Genomic DNA, 6702 nt, shown 5'->3' on the forward strand with positions numbered 1-6702 from the left:
TCCCAAAGTGCTGGGATTACAGGCGTGAGCCACTGTGCCCAGCCCAGAGTTGTGTTTTATATTATGTGTGTCAGTGTGTCCAAGATTTTTTAGCTGTGTCCAATTTTTTTTTGTTGTTTTTTTTGTGAGATAGAGTCTTGCTCTGTTGCCTAGACTGGAGTGCAGTGGTTTAGTCATGGCTCACTGCAGTCTTGCCCTCCTGGCCTCAAGCGATCCTCCTGCCTCCACCTTCACCTCCTAAGTAGCTGGGACTACAGGCATGTGCCACCACATCTGGCTAATTTTTTTTTTTTTTAGATGAGTCTCGCTCTGTCACCCAGGCTGGAGTGCAGTGGCATGTTCTTGGCTCATTGCAACCTCCACCTCTTGGGTTCAAGCAATTCTCCTGCCTCAGTCTCCTGTGTAGCTGGGACTACAGGTGCCTGCCACCACACCTGGCTAATTTTGGATTTTTAGTAGAGACGGGATTTCACCATATTGATCAGGCTGGTCTCAAACTCCCAACCTGATGTGATCCACCTGCTTCAGCCTCCCAAAGTTCTGGGATTACAGGCGTGAGCCACCTCGTCCGGCCACCTGGCTGATTTTTTAATTTGTTTTTTATAGAGATGAGGTCTCATTATGTTGCCCAGGCTCCAAGATTTTTTAAGTACCATTTTCTGGAAAGGGCTTCTGACAGAACCTCACCAAGAACCAGATCTGCTGGCACCCTGACGTTAGACTTTTAGCCTCCAGAACTGTGAGAGCTCAAATCAAATCAAAATAAGAAAGTAAGAATTAAATTTTTTTCATTTTTTTCAATGAAAATATTCCTCGCCTACTATATAATGTATTCTAGCTGGTTACATGAGAACAAGGTGAAAGGAGGTAGAGAAGGACAAAGGAGGAAAGAGGAAAGCACAGGTGAGAAGGAGAGCAGCTTGACTGCAGTGACTGAACACTCAGATCACAGGGTCTCCTCTGGTTATGGGAATGGGATGCAGGAAGAAACAAACACAGTATATCAGTTAGGAAAGTGGCCACAAAAGTAGTAGAAAACCTGACTATGGTGGATTAAAGAATTAGATGCTTTGTTTTCTCACCTAAGGACTCTGGGGTAGCTTTCTGGCATCGGTTCAGCAGCAGAGCTTTTGGCAGTACCCAGCATCTTTCTGATTTGCTTGGCTTTGCTGCGTGATCACAAAATGGCTGCTGAAGCTCCAGCCATCACATATGCATTAGACAGAAGGAGGAAGGGGCAGAGACAGGCACTCTGTCCTCTTTTATGAAGGAAGCAACAGTTTTCCCAGAAACTTGCCTGGCAGACTTCCACTTAGATCTCAGGAGCCAGAACTGGATCATGTGGCCACCCCTAACCTCAAGAGAGGCTGAGAACGTTGGGAATGGGATGGATTTTCATGACCTATCACCTGGGGCTGAGCCCACTGATGCCTTGAGCAAAGTTGGGGTCTTATCCCCAGAGAAAAAGGTTAGGATGCAGATTGGGTGGTGTTATGAGTCAAATTGTATCCCCCAAAAAGGTAGGTTGAAGTCCTAACCCCCAGTACCTCAGAATGTGATCATGTTTGGAAGTAGGGTCGTTGCCGAAGTAAATATTTAAAATAAGGTCATACCGGAGTAGGGGGCACCCTTAATCCAATATGGCTGCTGTCCTTACAAAGAGAGGAGAATGCCATGCAAAGGAACAGACACACCGGGAGAAGGCCATGTGAAGACAGAGACAGGGATAGAAGTGATGAGGCCACGAGCCAAGGAACACCCGGGGCCACCAGAAGCTGGAAGAGGCAGAAGGACCCTCTCCTAGAGCCTCTGGAGGGAGCGCAGCCCTGCCCACACCTGTATATCAACCCGAGGGCCCTCAGCTCTTTATGCCTGAACTCTGGGAGGCTGGGGGTGAGGGAGAGAAGGCCAGCCTTGCTCAAGCCCCTCCCACTGGCCGGCATCCTGACTACCATTTACAGATGTGAAAACTGAGGCTTAGAGATGGGAAGGAATTGTCTGGAGACTCAACACTAGGAAGCGGCGACAGATTCGTGTCCAAGTTCCAGGACTCCAGCATTGCTGCTCACTCCAGCCAACCAGGGAGAGCAGCTGTGTGAACTCTGCCCCCAAACTAGAGGGAATCCAGTCGCCTTTACCATTTTCCTAACTTCGCCCATTTGGGGGGATGATTCCATAAGTTGGCCATAACCAAACATAAAAATCATTTGATTTTCTGGAAAAGATTGTACAAAAGGAAAGAAGCCAAAGGTTAAATCCTGCCTTGGAATTGGGAAAGCGTTTGGTCATCCCCCTCCCCGCCCCTGCACCATATAGGTTCTCAGCTGGTGAGACTCTTAGGAGCGCTGGGGTTGTGGGCCTTGGAGCCCTGCCACCTGCACTTTCTTCCATCCCTTACCCACAATTGCTCACTCCGGATGCCATGCACCTTCGTTTCCTTTCTGTAAGACTGAGGGGGCCAGGTGTGGTGGCTCACATCTGTAATCCCAGCACTTTGGGAGGCTGAGGCGGGTGAATTGCCTGAAGTCAGGAGTTCGAGACCAGCCTGGCCAACATGGTGAAACCCCATCTCTACTAAAAATGCAAAAATTAGCCAGGTGTGGTGGCGCATGCCTGTAGTCCCAGCTACTTGGGAAGCTGAGGCAGGAGAATCGCTTGAACCCAGGAGACGGAGGTTTCAGTGAGCCAAGATCACGCCACTGCACCTCCAGCCTGGGCAACAGAGCAAGACTCCGTCAAAAAAAAGAAAAAAAGAAAGGAGAGAGGGAGAGAAAAAGAGAGGAAGGAAGGGGGGGAGGGAAGGAGGAAGGGAGGGAGGGAAGGAAGGAAGGAAAAAGCACCACAAACCAGGTGGCTTAAAACACCAGAAATTTACTCTCTTATTGTTGAAGAGCCAGAAGACCCCTCCCTTGCCTTTTCCAGCCGCTGGTGGCCCCGGACTTCCCTGGGTTGTGGCTGCATCGCCGCAATACCGGCCTCAGTCTTCAAGTGGCCTCGTCCTCCCACTGTGTGCCTCCACTCTGTGTCTCTCCTAAGGACACTTGTCAATGGATTTAGGGCACACCCCAGTAATCCAGGATTGACCCTGTCTCAAGATCTTTAATGTAATTACATCTGCAAAGACCCTTTCTCCAAATAAGGTCACACTAAAAGGGGGCAGAGATTAGGACATGAACACATCTTTTGGGGGCTGCCTTCAACCCAGCACAGGCAGGAACAGGCTTGGTGTGTTTGAGGCCTGTGTGGCTGGAGGCCAGCGGGCCTCCCAGGGGCAGTGGGGAGGGATGAGGGTGGCAGGGCCAGGGACAGCCATATAGGGCTCGGAGGGCATGACAAGAAGTGCAAGGGCTCAGACATAACAGGAGCTGTCACCGTAGCTGACATGCACTGCACGTGTGCTATGTGCTATGTGCCAGGCCCCAGGCATGACCCACCCTCCCAGGATCATTGTATTGTTTCCATTTTACAGATGAGGAAACTGAGGCCAGGCTGTGAGGTCATTTCTGCCAGCCACAGGGTTGGGCAGTTGGGGGGTGAGGCCTGGCACCCAGGCTGTCACCACTAGCTGAGGCCCCCTCCCAATGGCTTGAGTCCCTTTCAGCCCTGGACCTCGAGGGAGGGAACCACAAATGCCGAGTCCTCCTCTCCGCCCCAGGGGACCTGGGAAAGGCCAAGGGTTCTTTTGCCGGGCTTCCGGGTTCCCTGGCAGGAGGGGGAATGCTGTACGTGCTGGATTTCCAGGTTGGAAGGACACTTTGTAAACCTTTTCAATACAGCCCCGCCAGGCTTAGGGCCCAGGGAGGTGTGTCTGCAGGACCCAGACACATCTCTTTGAAATGCAAACATAAAGCTAGCGCCCCTAGCTCCCTGCCTTCCTGAGAGCTTAGCCTAGGTCCTGGCTTCAAGCCCTAACCACCAAGAGAAAGCTTTCATTTTCCTTTGGATACAGGCAACTCACTAGCGCAGAATGGCCAGCTGCTGACCAGGTGCACTCACGATGGATGAGGACATGCAGCAGGGCATCTTGAGATGGCATCTGCCTGACTAGATCAAAGGGTAGCTGACATGCACTGCACAAAGGATGAGGTTTCCTTCTCGGCCTGTGATGCCCATTGCAGCTGAGCTCACCTTTGTCTTCTTTCCCACATTGTGGAGAGGGCTCCCCGGGCTGGCAGGACCTCCAGTCTTCCCAGTACATGCAGGGGTGGAGCGCCCAGGGTGGGGAGCAGGGTCCAGAGGTGGGAGGGGCTGAGCAGAGGCCATGGATCCGGGGCCCGGGGTGAGGATCAGCATCCAGCTACCCGGAATGCGCTGGGCCCGTGGAGGTACCTGGGTGACTGACAACCCAGGAGGCTGGGGCTTCCGCTGGGACTGTGGCTACTATCACACCTCACGCCACTTAAGGGGTTGTCGCTGCTTCTACAAATCCAGCTAGAAACAAAAAGATGGAAATTGGGAGGATGCTGGCCAGGAGACAAGAAGTGAGGAGCAGGGGCAGAGGACAGATGGGTCAGCCCTTGACTGAAGAAGGCCTCCCAGAGGAGGCAAAGGCCCGTCTCCACCTCAGGAGGGCTAGCTGAGCTCCACTCCAAACCGGATTGTCAGGGACCTGGGCTTTGCCTGACAAACATTCCCAAGCTCCCAAGACAGCAGGAGCATCTCAGAAGCTTCCAAACAGAAAGAACCAGCAATAGCAGAAATGGATCAGAGTGGGCCAGCTTCCCTGTGCGACTCTGGCAGCCTGTGGATCCTCATCCCAGCCAAGCACCACTCACCCAGCAGGGAAGGAAAGCAAGAATCCTTGTGACCAAGCAGGTTAGCTTCAAAATGCATTTTGATACTTGGGAGGCTGAGGCAGGAGAATGGCGTGAACCCGGGAGGCGGAGCTTGCAGTGAGCAGAAATCGCACCACTGCACTCCATCCTGGGCGACTGAGCGAGACTCCGTCTCAAAAAAAAAAAAAAAAAAAACACAAATGCATTTTGAAACTTCTTCTTTCCTTTCTTGCTTTCAGCCTTAATGTACTTTGAAACTCCTTGTTTCCCTCCCTTCCCACCAGACACTCCCTTGCACTGCTCACTCACCTAATTTTGTGCTTACTTAGTAGTTCCAGGGGGCTAATCTTGAGACAAACCAAGCATGGAAATCTAGCTGTGAAATTCCAGGCGGTCAGTCTACAACCCGGCCATTGTAGAGATGATGCCAGCCCGTGCTCCCAGTGGACCATGACTCAAGATAGCCAAGGGAACAAGGCACACAGACCTTGTGCCCAGTGCCCCGCCTGCATGTCTCCCATTCCAAGCTCCCTTTTACCCCTCTCGCCCACGTAAAGCTTGAGATGGTTCCTCTGAGGCTTGAGCCTGGCCAGCCCGGCCATTCTCCCACCTGCTAGCACTCAAGTAAAAGCTGCTTTCGGCCAGGAGTGGTGGCTCACGCCTGTAATCACAGCACTTTGGGAGGCCAAGTTGGGTGGATCATTTGAGGTCAGGAGTTTGAGGCCAGCCTATCCAACATGGCGAAACCCTGTCTCTACAAAAAATACAAAAATTAGCCAGGCATGGTAGTGCGAGCCTATAATCCCAGCTACTCAGGAGGCTGAGGAAGGAGAATCACCTGAACCCAGGAGGCGGAGGTTGCAGTGAGCCAAGATTGTGCTACTGCACTCCAGCCTGAGTGACAGAACAAGATTCTGCCAAAAAAAACAAAAAACAAAAACTGCTTTCCTTTCACCACACCTTGCTTCTTGTATTCTGGCCTCCAAACAGCAAGCAGCCAGACTTGAGTCGGTTACATTCTGCAAACATCTGCTCACTGCAAAGCTGCAAGACCAAACAACCCCTGCAACAGAACAGAGGCCTCAGAGAGGAAGGGGCAGTGGGCAGCCACCTCGCAAAGTATGCGCTCAATTGAAATAAGTGATGACAGAGGGGCTGGCTGGGCTGGCTCTAAGCATCAAGTACAGATTCGTGGGTGTTACGCACGAAGAAAATTCCAGAGAACAAAGACCAGACCGTGCTATAGTGACTGGGAAGGTAAAGTTTATGCATCAACCTGGCCAGTCTACAGTACCCAGTTTTGGTCAAACACCAGTCTAGATGTGGCTGTGAGGGTGTTTTTAAATAAAACTAGTATTTAAATGAGAAGACTAAGTACAGCAGATTGTTCTCCATGCTGTGGGTGGGCCTCATCCAATCAGTTGAAGGGATTAAGAGAAAATGACTGAGGTCACCCAAAGAGGAAGGAATTCTGCCTCCAACTCGAGCCTTTGGACTCAAACAACTCTTCCCTGAGTGTCCAGTGACTTGCCAACCTCCATGTCACGTGAGCTGATTCCTTAAAATCTCTCTCTCTCTCCGCACACACAAACACACACACACGATATGATATATATCATATACATGGTGTGGATATAATGTGTATTTTTGGTGTGGTTTTTTGGGATTTTTTTTTTCTTTTTTGAGACCGAGCCTTGCTCTGTTGGCCAGGCTCACCACCACACCCGGCTAATTTTTGTTACATTTAGTAGAGACAGGGTTTCACCATGTTGACCAGGCTGGTCTCGAACTCCTAGCCTCAAATGTTGTGCCTGCCTCAGCCTCCCAAAGTGCTGGGATTACAGGCATGAGCCACAGTGCCTGGCTATAATATGTATCAAGTATTTGTCAGTATATATGTGTCACGAGTATATGTGTGTTAGAGCGT

The sequence above is a fragment of the Gorilla gorilla genome, chromosome X (genome assembly GCF_029281585.2).
Source record: "Gorilla gorilla gorilla isolate KB3781 chromosome X, NHGRI_mGorGor1-v2.1_pri, whole genome shotgun sequence".
NCBI lineage: Eukaryota > Metazoa > Chordata > Mammalia > Primates > Hominidae > Gorilla > Gorilla gorilla.